Source organism: Sciurus vulgaris (genome assembly GCF_902686455.1).
Source record: "Sciurus vulgaris genome assembly, chromosome: 12".
NCBI lineage: Eukaryota > Metazoa > Chordata > Mammalia > Rodentia > Sciuridae > Sciurus > Sciurus vulgaris.
In genome coordinates, this window is record NC_136473.1 from 35,098,407 (window position 1) to 35,117,412 (window position 19,006).

At 37.0% G+C, this 19,006-nt stretch overlaps 1 pseudogene across 1 annotated transcript; it reads right to left on the minus strand.

Moving 5' to 3' along the window:
* Positions 1-2,221: 2,221 nt before the first annotated feature.
* LOC306641358 (spliceosome-associated protein CWC15 homolog) lies at positions 2,222-9,608 on the minus strand (annotated as a pseudogene). Its single transcript has 2 exons — positions 9,029-9,608; positions 2,222-2,323 (listed from the first exon to the last, which is right to left on the minus strand). The product of its transcript is annotated as a spliceosome-associated protein CWC15 homolog (transcript).
* Between the last annotated feature and the right edge of the window lie 9,398 nt (positions 9,609-19,006).

Sequence of the window (19,006 nt, forward strand, 5' to 3'; positions counted from 1 at the left end):
ATTTGTATTTTGTTGCTAAGTAGGGTCAACTACTTACTATGTTGGATTTAATTTTTATTAATAAAATCTGATGTACTACTACATTCCTTTATTAATAGAATTTTGTCCATGATTTAACATTCCATTACAAGAATTTCTGATAATCAGTTTAGTCACTTCTTAATGTTTGAGTATTTAGCTTTTATTTTCTTCTAGTAAAGAGAACATTTTTTGTCTCAAAATACTTCTGCATATTGTTGACTATGAAACCTTTTGTGGCCCCATGGAATGTGTGCATCAAGAGAACAAGCTAGGGGACCGGACAAGGAGCTCAGTGGGAGAGCATTTGCCCAGCACATGTGTGACTGTGATTTGATCTCTAGCACCACAACCACACAACACACAGAGCACAAGAACAAAATCCTTAAAAAAAAAAAAGTCAGATAGTCCTGAATGTGAATATGGCACCTCCCAACTTTGGGCAGTAGATCCCTTGGTTTGCTTTTGGCGGCTAGTGGGAGGCTATTGTTTCTAAGTTCCTCATACACAGGCAGTTTGTGTATATGTATTATGGTACAAAATGTGTTCAGACCTAGCCAGCTAGACTAAATTTAAATGATCCTAGCATTTTTGGCAACATCCAAAGCACCACAGTCAGGAGCTAACGGACTTAGGGCTCTTTCTCTCCTTCAAGCCACACCTAGGTGTGGACCTTGGCCCTGTCACTGTCAGAGCTCCAACCCATTTGATCAGGTGCTTACTAGGCTTCTCATCCACAAGGATCACAGTGTGTTGCTGTCTTTTATCTTCTGTATGTCAGATTCAATGTTCAGGGTAACCTTGATGGCAGCCTTGTAGCCCAGCTTGCTTCTCTGAGGACTATGCTGTGGATGTCAGCATTGCCTCTGGAGCTGCAGCAGAGTCACTGGAAGAGAGGTGACTTCTTTTTTGTGGCTGTGGTGGTTTTCAGCATTGCTTTGTTGTCCTCCACACTCTTCACTTTGACTTCCTTCCCTTTTGGTGTCACATTCATGAAACTTACAAAGGCAGTTTGTCAATCCAGAGGTAGTGGACCCAGAGTCACCGGCCCTCACTGTGCACCCCTTGGCTGACTGTCAGTCTACCTGTTAACTCACAGGGAAATGGCTGCAGGGGACTAGTTATTCTGTCCAGACAAGATAGTGTCCAGAAGAATAAAGACCACTTTCTCCTGTTCTCCTGTACCCCTTTCCTAGGAGAGAAGAATTTGTTTCCAGAACCTCTTTCTGCATGAGATTTCTATTTGTCGTAATGAGCTATAGTTTTTTTTTTTTTTTTTTTTTTTTTTTTTTTTTTTTTTTTGTGTGTGTGTGTGTGTGTGTGTGTGTGTGTGTGGTAAATATTGCTTTGTGACCTAAAACACGGTCTGTTTTGGAGAAGCTTTCATGAGCAGCTGAGAAGAAAGTATCTTCAAATATTGGTGAATGAAATATTGTATAGATGCCTGTTAATTTCTTTTTAAAAATACTTTTTAGGTTTGAAGAGTCTTTACTAAGTTTCTGTGTGGATGACTATCTGTTGGAGAGTGGGGTGTGTTGTAATCACCTAATATTATTGTACAAAATAATTAAAATAGTTCAGAGGTCTTCAAGGCTTCAGTTAGATATTCCATATTGTAAGTTTGTAAACATGTACATCTTTTGAACATGAAAGGTGGACAGGAATTTTTCTGTGTTTAATTTAGATAGATTCATGGAAGATAACTGTCAATATCCTAAAGGAGTGTCATTTTAAAATGGTACCACCACTCCTTTCAAAGTATCCAATTGAAAATACTGTTGTGATTTAATTCTCACCTAAATTTATTTTAAAAATATTTCACTGAATCTTGTTTAACAGTAAAAACAAGAAAAAAAAAAAAAAACCTATGTGAATGATTCCCCTTTCTCATTTCAGTTACCCTCTCATTATAGAATTTTAAAAGGTATTATATTTTTTGACTGGAAGATTTTTTCCTTCTCAACATACTTCTTTACAACAAAATGATTATATACAATTATATTTTTTCTATTCATTTGTAAATTTAAGAAGATTTTCTTTTAGTATTATTAATGATAATAATAGTGTTTCATTGAATATGAATATGTAGTTGAACAAATACACCTAAATATTAAAACTTGATAACTATTGAGTTTAAAGGTAAAATTTTGTTGGGCATACATTTTGTTAAACATTTTACAGTCTTTAAGCACACAAAACAATACTAAATATGTTTTTCTATGAACTGTTTGTGAAATTCAGATAGCAGGGTATCCTTTATAAATCTTTTGTCTTTCTTTTGGCCATCTACACCTTTTGAGCAGTTCTTTTTTTTAATTTAATTTATTCTTATTATAAACAAATGGGATACATGTTGTTTCTCTGCTTGCACATGGAGTAACAGCGTACAATTTGCGTAATCATACATTTATATAGGGTAATGATGTTTGATTCATTCTGTTATTTTTTCCTTCCCCCCACCCCACCCACCCCTCTTTTCCCTCTATAGAGTCCCTCCTTCCTCCATTCTTGCCCCCCTACCACCCCCCATTATGTGTCATCATCTGCTTATCAGCGAGATCATTTGTCCTTTGGTTTTTTGAGATTGGCTTATCTCACTTAACATGATATTCTCCAATTTCATCCATTTGCCTGCAAATGCCATAATTTTATCATTCTTTATGGCTGAGTAATATTCCATTGTGTGTGTGTGTGTGTGTGTGTGTGTGTGTGTGTGTGTGCGTGTATATATATATATATATATTTATATATATATACCACAGTTTCTTTATCCATTCATCAATTGAGGGGCATCTAGGTTGGTTCCACAGTCTGGCTATTGTGAATTGATCAGCTATGAATATTGATGTGGCTGAATCTCTGTAGTATGCTGATTTTAAGTCCTTTGGGTATAGGCCAAGGACTGGGATAGCTGGGTCAAATGGTGGTTCCATTCCAAGTTTTCTAAGAAATGTCCACACTGCTTTCCAGAGTGGCTGCACTAATTTGCAGCCCCACCAGCAATGTATGAGTGTACCTTTGTCCCCACATCCTCTCCAATACCTATTGTTGCTTGTGTTCTTGATAGTCGCCATTCTAATTGGAGTAAGGTGGAATCAGGGTAGTTTTGATTTGCATTTCTCTTATTACTAAAGATGTTGAACATTTTTTCATATGTTTGTTGATTGCTTGTAGATCTTCTGTGAAATGTCTTTTCATATCCTTAGCCCATTCGTTGATTGGGTTATTTGTATTCTTGGTGTAGAGTTTTTTGAGTTCTTTATATATTCTGGAAGTTAGTACTCTATCTGAAGTACTAGTGGCAAAGATTTTCTCCCACTTTATAGGCTCTCTCTTTGCATTGCTGATAGTTTCCTTTGCTGAGAGAAAGCTTTTTAGTTTGAATCTATCCCAGTGGTTGATTCTAGCTTTTATTTCTTGTGCTATGGGAGTCCTGTTAAGGAAGTCTGATCCTAAGCCAACAAGTTGAAGGTTTGGACCTACTTTTTCTTCTATAAGATGCAGGGTCTCTGGTGTGGTTCTGAGGTCCTTGATCCATTTTGAGTTGAGTTTTGAGCAGGGTGAGAGATAGGGATTTAGTTTCATTCTGTTGCATATGGATTTCCAGTTTTCCCAGCACCATTTGTTGAAGAGGCTATCTTGTCTCCATTGCATATTTTTGGAACCTTTGTCTAGTATGAGAAAATTGTATTTATTTGGGTTTGTGTCCATGTGCTCTATTCTGTACCATTGATCTACCTGTCTATTTTGGTGCCAATACCATGCCGTTTTTGTTACTATTGCTTTGTAGTATAGTTGAAGTTGTGGTATTGCGACACCCCTGTTTCATTCTTTCTGATAAGGATTGCTTTAGCTATTCTGGGTTTCTTATTCTTCCAGATGAATTTCATGATTGCTTGCTCTATTTCTGTAAGGTACATCATTGGGATTTTAATTGGAATTGCATTGAATCTATATAGCACTTTTGATAGTATGGCCATTTTGACAATATTAATTCTGCCTATCCAAGAACATGGGAGATCTTTCCATCTTCTGAGGTCTTCCTCAATTTCTTTCTTCAATGTTTTGTAGTTTTCATGTAGAGATCTTTTACCTCCTTTATTAGATTTATTCCTAAGTATTTTATTTTTTTGAGGCTATTGCAAATGGAGTTGTTTTCCTCATTTCTTTTTCAGATGTTTCATCACTTGCATATAAAAATGCTTTAGATTTATGCATGATTTTACAGCCTGCTATTTTTCTGAATTCATTGATGAGGTCTAGAAGTTTTCTGGAGGAGTTTTTTGAATCCCCTAAATATAGAATCATGTCATCAGCAAATAGTGACAGCTTAAGTTCCACTTTTCCTATTCATATCCCTTTAATTTCTTTAGTCTGCCTAATTGCTCTGGCTAGAGTTTCAAGGACATTGTTGAATAGAAGTGGTGAAAGAGGACATCCCTGTCTTGATCCCATTTTGAAAGGGAATGCTTTCAGTTTTTCTCCATTAAGAATGATGTTGGCCATGGGCTTAGCATAAAAAGCCTTTGCAATGTTCAGGTATGTTCCTACTATCCCTATTTTTTGTAGTGTTTTGAGCATGAATGGACATTGTATTTTGTCGAGTACTTTGTCTGCATCAATTGAAATAACCATATGATTCTTATCCTTAAGTGTATTCACATGATGGATTATGTTTATTGATTTATGGATATTAAACCATTCTTGCATTCCAGGGTTGAACCCCGCTTGATTGTGGTGCACAATTTTCTTAATATGTTTTTGGATATGGTTTGCCAATCTTTTGTTAAGGATCTTTACATCTATATTCATCAAGGATATTGGTCTAAAATTTTCTTTCCTTGATGTGTCTTTTCCTGGTTTGGGTATGATGGTGATATTAGATTTATAGAATGAGTTTGGTAGGGTACCCTCCTTTTCTATTTCCTGGAATACTTTGAGAAGTATTGGAATGAGATCTTCTTTGAAGGTCTTTTAGAATTCGGCTGAGAATGTGTCTGGTCCTGGGGTTTTCTTGGATAGAAAGTTTTTAATGGCTTCTTCTATTTTTTTGCTTGATATTGATTTGTTTAAATTGTGTATGTCCTGGTTCAGTTTGGGAGGAGCATATGTCTCTAGACATTTGTCAGTGTCTTCGGTAGATTCTATTTTGTTGGAATACAGATTTTCGAAGTAACTTCGCATTATGTTATGTATCTCAGTGGTGTCTGTCATGACATTTCCTTTTTCATCACAAATTTTGTAATTTGAGTTTTCTCTCTCCTCTGTTAGTGTGTCTAAGGGTTTGTCTATTTTGTTTACTTTTTCAAAGAACCAACTTTTTGTTTTGTCAATTGTTTGAATTGTTTCTTTTGTTTCAATTTCATTGATTTCAGCTCTGATTTTAATTATTTCCTGTCTTCTACTACTTTTGCTGTTATTCTGTTTTTCTTTTCCTAGGGCTTTGAGCTGTAATGTTAGGTCATTTAGTTGTTGACTTTTCATTCTTTTCTGGGATGCACTCCATGCAATGAATTTTCCCCTTAGTACTGTTTTCATAGTGTCCCAGAGATTTTCATATGTTGTATCATCGTTCTCATTGACCTCTAAGAATTTTTTTGATCTCCTGCCTGATGTTTTCTGTTATCCATGTTTCATTCAATAGCATATTATTTAGTCTCTAAGTGTTGGAGTAATTTCTGGTTTTTATTTTGTCATTGATTTCTAGTTTTATTCCATTATGATCTGATAGAACACAAGGCAGTATCTCTATATTTTTGCATTTCCTAAGTGCTGCTTTGTGGCATAACATATGGTCTGTTTTTGAGAATATCCATGTGCTGCTGAGAAGAAAGTGGATCTGCTCATTGATGGATGGAATATTCTATATATGTCTATTAAGTCTAGGTTATTGATTGCGTTATTGAGTTCTATGGTTTCTTTGGTTGGTTTTTGTTTGGAAGATCTATCTAGTGGTGACAGTGGTGCATTAAAGTCACCCAGAATTATTGTGTTGTGGCCTATGTGATTCCAGAAATTGAGAAGAATTTGTGTGATTTACAGGAAAGCACCATTGTTTGGGGCATAAATATTTACTATCTTTATGTCTTCCTGATTTATGGTTCCCTTAAGCAGGTAAAATGTCCTACTTTATCCCTTCTGACTAACTTTGGTTTGAAGTCCACTTTATCTGATATAAGGATGGAAACCCGTGCTTTTTTACTGAGTCCATGTTCATGGTAGGTTTTTTCCCATCCTTTCACCTTTAGTTTGTGGATGTCTTTTTCTATGAGATCAGTCTCTTGCAGGCAGCATATAGTTGGGTCTTTCTTTTTAATCCTTTCTGTCAGTTTATGTCTTTTGATTTATGAGTTTAGTCCATTAACGTTCAGGGTTATCATTGAGATATGATTTGTATTCCCAATCATTTGGCTTATTTTTGGTTTTTAAGTTGGCTTTGTTTCTCCTTTGAGTGGTTTTTCTCTAAGGTAGTTTCTGCCTTTACTGACCTACATTGTTGTTTTTAATTTCCTCCTCATAGAATACTTTGTTGAGAACATTCTGTAGCACAGGCTTTCTATTTTTAAATTCTTTTAACTTTTGTTTATCATGGAAGGCTTTTATTTCATCTTCAAATCTGAAAGTTAGTTTTGCTGGGTATAGGATTCTTGGTTGGCAACCATGTTCTTTCAGAGCTTGAAATATGTTGTTCCAGGCCCTTCTAGCTTTTAGAGTCTGAGTTGAGAAGTCTGCTGCTGTCCATATTGGTTTCCCCCTATATGTAATCTGATGCTTTTCTCTCACAGCCTTCAAAATCCTATCCTTATTTTAAATGTAAGGCATTTTCATTATAATGTGCCTTGGTGTGGATCTGTTGTGATTCTGTACATTTGGTGTTCTGTAAGCCTCTTATATTTGATTTTCCATTTCATTCTTCAGGTTTGGGAAATTTTCTGAAAGTATTTCATTGAATAAGTTGTTCTTTCCTTTGGTTTGTTTCTCTGTGTCTTCCTCAATCTCAATAATTCTTAAATTTGGTCTTTTCATGATGTCCCATAGTTCTTGGAGATTCTGTTCATGATTTCTTACCATCTTCTCTGTTTTGTGAATTTCATTTTCAAGATTAAATATTTTGTCTTCATTGTCTCAGGTTTTGTCTTCCAAGTGGTCTAGTCTTTTGGTGATGCTTTCCATTGAGTTTTTTAATTTGGTTTATAGTTTCCTTCATTTCAAGTATTTCCATTTGGTTTTATTTTTTTTTTTTTTGAGAATCTCTATCTCTTTGTTAAAATGATATTTTGCTTTCTGCAGTTGCTCTTCAGCTTATTGGTATTATCATTTATTGCCTGCATTTGCTCTTTTATCTCATCCTTTGCTTCAAGAATCATCTTAATCATGTATAATCTGAAATACTTTTCTGACATTTCTTCTAACACACTGTCATTGGATTCTATTACTATAGAATCTAGGTTTCTTTGGATCATTTTCTTCCCTTGTTTTTCTCATGTTGTTCATATATCTTCCCCTCTAGCAGTGCAGATCTGGGGTATTTCAGATTTCCCTCTACAGGCTTATAGTGGCCCTATAGGTTCCCAAAACCCTTTCTTTAAAGGGAGATCAATATTAGCAGTGCCCAATTCAGTCACTATGCAATCCTAGACCAAATAGCCCCTATGAGGACAATAACAAAATTGTCATAGTAAACAGAATGAGTTCAAATATTACCTTCAATAAAACAAACTGATTTGCAATAAGGTCTGCAATTTCTGATGGAGGACAAAGAGGATGCAGAGGGATGTAGAATGTGGCTGTTAATGGGATAAGAAAAGAATATACAGAAGTTCTAGGTAATAGAAAGGGTGAGAGTGTAATCAAAAGAAGTTGGATGTTAGCATGCAGAAAAGCGAAAAAGAGACTCTGAGGGAACATGTGAACAAAAGGAAAAGAGAGCCAGAAAAGTAAAGAAATAAAAACTTAAAAATTTTAAATAAGGAGGAAATAGAAAATCTACAGTGTAACAGTCATATAGTAATGAAACTTCCCAGTCTTCAGTAGCCTGATGCATGAAAGGTACCTGACAATGAGCTTCATGTCTCCAGCAGGCATTTCAGGATGGGATTTGCCCCACCTAAAGATCAGGCTCCGGCTTCCAGGATAACCCAACATGGCTGCTCTGGCTTCCAAATGTGTTGGCAAACAGGGAGCTGCAGCTCAGGGTGTGGATGTGGTCAGCTGGAGGTCCTGGAAGCAGGGTGTGGTTGGTCAGGCAGGGGTCCTGGAGGTCGGGTGTGTTTGGTCTGGTTGAGGGATCCTGGAGGCCAGATGCAATCCGTTGGTCTGTGGTTCCGGTGATAGGGTGCAATCAGTTGGTCTGGGGGTCCTGGTGGCAGGGAGCAGTCAGTCGATGTGAGGGCCCCAGAGGCAGGGAGTGATTGGTCGTGCTGAGGGATCCTGGAGATGGGGCTCAGTCAGTCTGGGCAGGGGACCTATGGGGCCAGGCTGTTGTCTCAAAATGGCAGTAGCCACGTGTAATCAAACTTGTAGTTACTGTAACAGTGAACTTCCAGGCAACAGCAGGCAGGTGGTGCTCCACTGGCGGTTGGCGATCAGTTTGCTGACTGTTGTCAGACGATAGGGATGTGAACCTCGTGCTTTGGGTGATGGATAGGTGTAAGGCAGGTGATGGACAGGTGAGAGGCAGCAAATGGCAGATGACAGGTGCCTTGCAGTGGCACTCAAAAAAGGCATCGATATGCTGGCAGACTTAGAACTCACTTGGCCCTGTACTTTCGGTTTTGAAGCTGCCTCTTTGCTTTGACTGCAGATCAGCCTTCAGGGTCCCCATGTTGGGTGCCAGATGTTGGGGACTTTAGCCCACTTGCTTTTCTCGACCAGCAGCAAGGGAAGGGGGCACTCCCCAACAAGGTCAGACCGGGAAAGGTAGTGCCATCTGACTGCCCGCACCCAGTCCTACAGGTGGACAATCAGATGCATCAGGGAGAACAATCACAGCAGGAACTCTTGAGCAGTTCTTGAACCCAACATCAACAGCCCACCTTCTTTTAACTTTGAAGTTGATCTGAAGCTGGGATGGACTAGTGAGATTAGGAAGAGGGTTTCTACTCAGAATGTTCTTCATATATATTTTCTCTTCAGCTTTTTGTCTTTGTTCCTTCCTGGCCTGCTCCTCTGCCCTTTTAAAAAAAAACTGTTTTCCAGTTCTGCAAGATCTGCAGTATCATCATCATCACCCTCCTCTTCAAAATCTTCATCTTCCTCATCTGTTAGAGGATCATCTGCATCGAGTTTGGCAGCAGGAATCTGGGCTAATGAAGGCTTCTTTGACTCTCAAGACAAGGTTATATGTTCCAAGCATGGGTGATCCCTGTTTTTTTCCCTTGCTGCAGCTCTCTCTCTTTCTTCCAACTCCCTCCTGAAGTCAGGTTAGGAACTTCTTTAGGGATATCTTGAGTAGTCTGTCTATATTTTTTCTTTGTATGAGTGGGAAGATCTCTGCTTGAATTGTCCTTTGAAAGTTGGCTCAAATCACCTTCTCCTTTTCCTCTTCTACCTCTTGCAGGTTCAAAAGTTTGCCTGGCTGCTGCTGTCATCTTTTATGCTCTCTCTTGATTTTCATAAAGTATAAAGGTTATGTCCAGAGAGGGAGAAACAGGGTTTCCTGCTGCTGGGTGCCTCCACATCCCCCACATCTCTTGATTCAGTATCCTGGGAGTGTGCCCTTGGATTGTCACCAGGAACTCACTGTCTTTGCGCCAGTGTGGGATTTGGTGTTGGAAGGACCTGGGCCCACTTAAACTATAGGCAAAGCTCCTTTCACACCACTTTCATCATGGCTTCCTGAGAGTTCCTGAGCTCCTCCACCCACCACTTACTCAGACCAGGTTTTCCTTTCCAGTCCCACCCACCTAAGAAAGATAAGGTGCTGTCCTCCTCCAACTCACTTTGACAAAAATCTGATGTACTAACCTCCAGAAATCACACAGACACCCTTGCTAATCTTCATCCCCAGAATCCTCTTCTCTGAACATACAGTTTTTTTTCATCCAGTGGAAAAGGAAGAGACATGTTAGAGCAAAGAAATTAAACTCAATTTTTACAAAATTTTATAATTTTTCAGAAAATTTAGGGAAAGGCACCTTAAGTATATAGGTGTATTTCCTTTTCCTTGTGTGTTATTAAGATGGCAGCTTAATTATTTATGTGTACATTTGTATCAAGTATAGTACAACCCACACGTTGTAATTTCTGCTGCTCCTGTGATGCTGTTGGACCAAGTTCTCATTGCTTTCTTAGGTGGAGGGGGAGCCACATAAGATGGGGCCAGCTGTCTGACTATGCCACATCACAACTTGAAAATACTGAAGATTCATGGAAGACAAAAGCCTTCTACTCATGGACAAGGAAAGCCAGATATAAAATCAACTATTTACCTTCTGATCATCCAAGGTAAGAAGGAAAATAAAATTTTAGATTACCTGTAAATTTCACATTTTCTTTGATGTTGGAAATGCAGAAAGGATGAAGGCTGACAGGTTTTACATGTGTTTCTAAGTTCTCAGTTGATCTTCCATCCATTATTCTCTGTTACAGCAATTTCCTGAACTGCTGAAACTTACCCAGAAGTTTCTCTGTGTGTATAGTTCTTTGGTTACTTGCATACCACACACCCATCAGGCTCCTTCCTGGTTTCCAGGCATCTGCAATGACAGTTATCACAATCCTTCTCACATTATATAACATGAAGATGAAGCATAGTAGAATTTTTCTCTAATGTACATTATTTCTCTAATTTTCTATGAAGGCCTTTCTTAGTGCCTTTGTATTGTTTTATGGTAATTGCATGTTTATGTCTGCAATGAAAGTGGTGGAATTTGGCATAATGATAGGAATGGTATTGGACTGCTGGTTAGCTTCTGTCTTGGATAAAACTTCATGCTCCTATTATAACTAAGGATTTGCCTTTATATTTCTGAGATTTGTTTGTGCCCATCTGGGCACAGGCACCTTCAAAATGCTGTTCAGCTCCTCCACCTGCCTTTTTAACTTGCTTCTGTTGCACTACTAGGAAACTCAGGATTTCATTCTCCTTCCCCATGTTTTGAATTATTCCTGAATTCAAGTTGCATCTATGATAGTAGAGTTACAAGATGAGGAAAAGACAAAGGTCCTGTGTTTGACAAATTAAGTCAAGTTTGGGTTAGTAGGAGTCTTTCTAGTTCCTGAAATGTTTCTTGTAAGATTTTGCATTAGATATTATATTTATATTTGCCCTCTTTGTGGAGATCTGCATTTTAGGTAATCTTTTACTAAGTATTTTGTAAGAATAAATAAATACAAGTTTTTTCCAAGTTTAATTAATTTTATTTTATTGATTTTAAAATTCTATCTTTTAATGGCATAGGGTTGATAGAAAAAAATCTAAATATTTGTTGAAACTTGGGGCTTTTCCATGGAACTTGTGTTTGCACTTGTTTGTAGATGGCACTGCCCATTTTATTTGTACATTAATCTGTGTGGTGCAAAGGTCTCCTATGAGTCCAGACAAAAGAAAACATTAATTTTTCTGATTAGGAAAAGTCATTTCACTAAACTCTTCATAATACATTTCATGTTAATATTAAACTTACAAGAAAGTGTCATGTTAATAACTGTAACAATCAAGGACATGGACATTTATGATTGCTTAAATCCAACATACATATTAGTCTTTTAATACTATTTCATTTGTTCTAATTTTGAAAGCAATGCAAGTTTATGTTAGAAAGTACAGAAAAGTTCATTGCACTAAGAAATCTATAATTATGGAAATATTGGTGTTTTTCACTTTGAATTCATGCACACTTATAAAATCTACATATAGTTGTATATCCTACTTTGTTCATTTGAAATTGTATAATTGGTATTTTTCTGTATTATGTTTCTGATGGCCTCATTCTATTTAAATGTATAAATATGCTGTACAATTTATTATCCTTTATTGTACACATAGTTTGTTTCTATGATTCATATAAGTCATTTATAGACTTACATGTGTTGTTACCTATATGTTAACTCTCATAAGTAACACTAAGAGCTCAGTAAGTTGTGGGGAGACCAGAAGTAACTCTGAAAAGATGTCAGTCCACTTGCCCTTCCCTTTGGTGCCTTTCTCTTTTCCTGCTCTGGAGCCCTCAGGATGCCAGAAGATGCCTTTTATTCTGAGTTCACTGGAAGCCTCTAGAAAAGATGGCACATATAAGTATTTTCCAGAATGAAGCTGGTGGAGTTCAGTGGGTAGCTCCAGAAGGGATATGCATCTGTGCTTTCCCTGCAGGCCATTCAGGCACTCTCCAGTGGGTGCTTCAGTAGATCGGAGGTAGACAGGAGTGTGGGGCCCCTTGTCTTTGTATTAGGAAAGCACAGTTGATATTGCTAGGAAATCTGCACCCCTGGGCCCTTGTTCCTCAAACTAAGAGTGGTGGGAATTTGCTAATTTTTTCTGATAGCACCCCAGTCCAGAAAGATTATATCTAACCCACAGAGAGTCAGTGAATACACAGTTAACTCTACCCCCATGCACCCAGCCAGGGTGGGGTTAGAAAACCAGTCCATAGTCCCCAGCCTGGACTTCTGGACTGGCTGGTTCACTCATTCATCTCAGGATGAAAGGACTGTCATGGGAGCACAGAGGTGTGTCTTTGTCCTCTCAGGGTGTCAAACAACTGAAGTGCCACTCCACCTCTCCATGAACTCTCAGCTGCTGCCTGAAAATACTGTTCAACTGTGGCCTCCCAAATTTCTACTTTTGTTGTTAAAAGCTGAAAGCATCTTTCTTTCTTCATTTTTCCCCCGCTATGATAATCTGAATCCTCCCTGATGAAAATGGATATCTTTGGAAAAACAGGAGCCAAGTTTTATAAACACAAACACAAATACAAAAGAGAAGGGTATATTAACACACTTCAAAATATTCTTGCTCTAGATAGCCTTTGATAGAGTAGTCTATTTTTTTAAAAATGAGAAATGGGTTTTATGTTACAGAAATAAACTAAAACATGTAGGAAGAAATGCATGGGAAGATTAATTTTACCATTCTTTGTCATAATCCAAAGGTAGAAAATACTCAGATGTTTAACAAAATTATGTTATAACATTAAATGTTATTAGGTGTCATTCATTGATATGGAAAGATATCCATGAAAATATTGTAGAATGAAAGCAAGTTGTAGTGCAATATATGGGTGTTTCAAATCTAAATTTAATAGAAAAGAAATCCTTCTACATGTTGGTACATGCTTATATGGCAGCTGTGGAGAGATGTATCGTCTTTTAACTTCAAATAGTTGAGATGGATCAAAAGAGATGCTGAATAAGAATTCTTGAATAGGGAGACTTTTTTGTTGTTTAACTTCAACAAAGTAAACCCCTTATTATTTTGCCCATTGTGATGGATATATTTCTTTTATAATATCAAAATCACTTAGAGAAACACCACAATTGCACTGAAATTCTGGGGCATAAATTTTATGCACATTTTTATTTCATTAGGATGGATTCCTAGAAATAAACATCCTGAATGAAGAACTATGAATATTTGGTAGCTATTAATATATTTTGCTCAAAGCAGTCATGTTTGACACATTCTTCTCTGACTCTCTGGCCTAATGTTCTGTCATTTTTAGAGTTAGAATTCTAATTCTCTTTACTGTCTAGTTCCCTCTGTGGTGTCCACTCAGGCACCTCTGATTATGGAAGCTGATATGGCATCATATCAGATGGCTCATGCTTAGGGCATTGATTATTCTTAATTTGCTGTGAATCCATCTTTTTCCTCTGGAATACCCAGTCATCATCTTTTCTTTATTTTTTCCTGCTGTAGAATTGCACACAATATTACATTATTAATTTCTCATCTTCTCTAGTTTTGCTTTCTATTTTATTTAACTTCTCAAAGAGTCAAATTTTGTGTTTATTCTTCCTTTCTAGTGCTTTATTTCTACATCATTAATTTTCCCTTTTATCTTCATTAATTCCAGTTTTCTCCTTATTCAGTTTTCTTTTCATTAAACGTCTTAAAATGAGCAATGAGTTCTATCATTTTGGTCATTCCTTCTTAATGAAGGTATGGAAGGGTATAATCTTGTCTTTGTATGTGTGTGTATGTGCGTGCGCACGCGCGCGCGTGCGTGTGTGTGTGTGTGTGTGTTGCTAGGGATCAAATCCCAAACCTGGCACATGCTAGGCAAATGCTCTAAAACAGACCTCCATCCCTAGTTCTTTTTTCATTTCATTTTGAGAAAAGGTCTCATTAAGTTGCTGACACTGCCCTCCAACAAGCATTTTCCTCCTTCAACTTCCCAAGGATTACAGGTCTGCACCATTGTGCTTGGCTGTAATCTTGCCTTTGACTGCAAATTGTCTTTGTATCATTGAGTTTGGTTGGAAGTTCTCTTTACTTGCTTTCTAGGTTGTATGTAATTTTAGTTGCAGTCACTAATTTCGGTTCCTGTGCTTAATCAGGTGTACTGACCTACTTTTCTGGAAGTGTCCCCTGGAGGAGGGCAAACTCTCAGAAGCACATGCTATGTGATTCTACTCACACACACAGTGCATGACTGAGTCATGCTGTAAAGTCTGGAAAATGGCAAGTGCTCTGATGGTAGGGCAGGAGGGAGCTCAGGGTATGGGGCTGGCCTTTTAATTGCCAGGATGTTTTCCTTCCTGCTTGGATGTTGATTACATGTTTAATTCTGTAAAATTCATTGAGCTGTACACTTAAGATTTATGCATTTACCTTTCCTAATGTTATCTTTTCAGAGAAAGTTCAAAACCTAGAGCCTAACAGAACAGCTAATAAAAATATTTGATTTTGAGCTTTGAGGCTTTGGAAGCATTGCTCAGTGCTGGTGATCAGCCTGCCTCTTGGGAATGGCTGTGTATCCTGCGGTAATGCAGGTGTGGGATACAATGTGTAATCTCCCCTTTGTAGCTTGTTCACAGTTTGCTGAGGCCAGAGATCATTCATTGCATATAGATATGTGGAAATTCCCAGCTGTTTATTTTATTCAACTCAATATTTCTTGAAATATTCTGTAAAACAATAACTGAATGAATATATTTCAGGCTAGTTTGTACAGGGACCTGTGTGTGTTACTCAATCTGAACATGACTGCATTGGGATGCCTCCACCTGCCTTTTGATTATGTTTGCTGTTATTGCCTAGCAATTTCAGAGTCACATCATCTTCATGCTGGCTTGGGAAGGGGACTTTGGGAATAATGGCATCACTTCTGCTTTCTTACAGGCTGTTATGCACCATGAAGGCCACATGGATGATAGCTTAAACTTGTCTAGATCTCAGCATGAAGAAGCACCCACAGCCCAAGTCATCTGGAGCACTGTCTTCCTTTTCAGTAAATGTATAAGGTACTTTTGTTTTTGTTGTCCTGCTGGTTTGATATTTTATTTTCATTTTCTTTCTGGGTTCACAAGTACACAATTTCAAAATGCAAATATACAGTGAAGGAGGTCGGCAGAACATAATACAAAATACTGCTTAGACAATTGTTTGTCTAAGCAACATTTGGAAGGATAAAGGAATGTGCTTTTAGAAGTTGTGCATGCAATTTGTAATTGAGAGCTACAGGTTGGGATTACTTTGCAACTTATTGTTGTGCTAGATTTACTTAATTCCCTTGCACAGAGAGAATAATGAAGCTGAGAGGCTTGATGAGTTTTGAACTACATTTAAAACTAGTGGTCCTTGTAATTACTGATTTTTTTCACCTAATTGAAACAGTTGCAGGTCCACACACTAAGTCAAACATGTGGCCAAAGTGTTTTCTGATAATATTATGTCAGTACATCATGTGATCTGTACAAGATGGATATCATCTGTCTCTTGAAATTTGCAAATTTGATGAGAGAAAAATTTTCTTGAAATATACAGATATTACATATGCAGATAAATCAATATAATGAAGATGTTAAAATCAAGGTATACATTTTTACAAATTTGCACACATATCTTGTTTTTAAAATTTGCCTTTGTAAATTTTTGGAAAGGATGTATTTTATGTTTCTTGATTATATTTTTCCATTTTGTTGATTCTATTAATGTTTCTGAGAGGTTATTAATGATATTTTATGTTAATTTATTATCATCTATAAATTGCAAATACTTCCTACAATGTATTAGTTTGGAAAAGAATTATAAAGTAGTTTCTCAGAATAGTAGCTAAATTAATAAACCATTTTGATTTTCCAATGTAAGAAAGATCTTCCCTACTCAATATTATATCATTATCCACTTAATCATTATCTGCTTTTTTAATAAACCCATCCCACTTGCCACTGGGTGTGTGTGTGTGTGTAGGTTGTTTATATGATTTGAAGAATGTGCATACAGCCTCATAGTATCCCTAGTATTTTTTTTTTCATTTCTCTGCCTCATTTAAACCTTAAACTTCATCTATGCAGTAAGGCTTAGACACTTAGAGATCAGTAGGTATCGTTTTTATATTGTATTTATTGTTTGTATTAATTATATTAATTGTATTATTCTATAAGGTACTTCTTGTAATAAATAGATAAATCCACAGAAATGATTAAACTGGGGCATAGATTAATTCTGTTGGCAAAATTAATGAGATTTAACTCAAAAACTTTAGAATAGTTGCAGTTTTATTATTTTTACAGACTGACAAAGGGAAGTTCAGTATTCTGAAATATGTTATCTTCATGTAAATCATGATACATTTTAAATGTTTTGAGCATTATAAGGTTCAGAGGTAATTTTTTTTAATTTTTAATTTTTTAAAGATTTTTTTCATACATGTATATAGGGTAATAATGTCTATCTCAATCTACCATCCTTCCCATCCCCATCTGCCCTACTCCTCTTCTCCCTCCCCTCTGTAATATCCAAAGTTCCTTCATTCTTCCCTACCCATTATGTATTAGCATCTGCTTATCAGAGAAAACATTTGACTTTTGGTTATTTGGGATTGGCTTATTTCACTTAGCATGATCTTCTCCAGTTCCATTCATTTACCTGCAAATGCCATAATTTCATTTTTCTTTAAAGCTGAGTAATATTCCATTGTGTATATGTACCACATTTTCTTTATCCATTCATCTGTTGAAGAGCATCTAGGTTTGTTCCATAGTGTTGCTATTGTGAATTGAGCTGCTATGAACATTGATGTGGCAGCATCACTGTAGTATGCTGATTTAAGTCCTCTGGGTATAGGCCAGGGAATGGGATAGCTGGGTCAAATGGTGGTTCCATTCCAAGTTTTTTTTTTCCCTTCCCCCCACCCCTCCCACCCCTCTTTTCCCTCTATATAGCACTTCCTTCCTCCATACTTGCCCCCCTCCCTAACCCTAACTCTAACTCTAACACTAACCCTTCCCTCCCCCCCATTATGTGTCATCCTCCACTTATTAGCGATATCATTCCTCCTTTGGCTTTTTGAGATTGGCTTATCTCACTTAGCATGATATTCTCCAATTTCATCCATTTGCCTGCAAATGCCATAATTTTATCATTCTTTATGGCTGAGTAATATTCCATTGCATATATATACCATTCCAAGTTTTCTGAGGAACTTCCATACTGCTTTCCAAAGTGGTTGCACCAATTTGCAGTCCCACAAGCAATGTATGAGTGTATCTTTTCCCCATATCCTTGCCTACACTTATTGAAAAGCTAATTCTTTTTCTTTTTCTTTTTTTTTTTTTTTTGTGGTACTGAGGATTGAACCCAGGTCCTTGTGCAGGTGAGGTAGGCACTCTACCTACTGAGCTATATCCCCAGCCCTGAAAAGCTAATTCATGTTATTAAGCCTTTTATTGCTCCTAAAATGTAAGTTTTGATGTAGTCAGAAAAATTTAATCAAAAACATTTCTTTGCACTAAAATATTGCCATACAATTTTGTTGATGCAGAGAGCAAGAGTTTGAATATTTCTGCACATTGAAATTTGTCATGACTAATGAGTACTACTGTATCAACTAGTGCTGTGCTGTTCTCCTATTTCTTTATAGTATCTGTTCTGTGTTCTTTTCCAAACAAATGTTCAGCTTTGGAATAATTTTGATTTTAATGCATCATGTTTTAATGTACTTTCCAGACACATTCAGAACTGTGAGTTTTAAAACTGAGAATCTCAGTACAGCAAATTATACCATTTCTATCCATTAGTGTTTTGCTTCAAAGGTGAGAAAGTACTTCTTAGTTGTCTTTCTTAATCTATTTTTAGATTGGAAAGCATTTAAAAGCATTTTTGAATAATATAAAAGCACCAATCAATATGCAATTTTTTAAAATTAGTATCAATAGAATATATTTTTTAACTGCTAGGAATTAAACAATATAGTACCTGGTGCCTGTGATTATAGTACTTCAAAGAATTCCTCTTCCAAAAAAAACCAAAAAAACAAAAAAAACCTACAATCAAATGTCCAAATTATGAATCTGGGAAGATGTGGCTTCAATCCTCTAAAGTAAGGCAAGCTTTAAAATGAAGTCTGTTGATTTTTAAATATTTAGACCACTAGTTTTGTCAACATTGGCCCTGTGCCTCTAGGTGAGAGGCTCCTGACAGGGGGTTTTATGACATAATGTGATACCTATGTGTGTGATGCAGTTGCTAACGGATGTGTTCCTCATCATCATTGCTGGAGGACGGGAGGCCCTTTCTGCCATATGCTTTTCACAGTGTTAGAGGGAATGAATAACTCTGGGAAGTTATCTGTAAATCAAAAGCAGTAACATGAAATTGTGGGTCAGTGACAGAAAGATGTTTGCTGTGATTACAGGGGCCTGGACGTTCATAGCAAGAGAGCTAAGGCTCCCTTGGCTGGCCTGCTCATTGAGTTAGTGAGCCTGAGTCTGCAAGATGTCATTGGCTACTTCAACCTGCACAATGAGCTCTTGGAGCATGAGGATGAGGAGACAGTTTGTATGCCCTAAAGAATCAGCAGAGCCTCTTCCAGGAAGAGGTGAG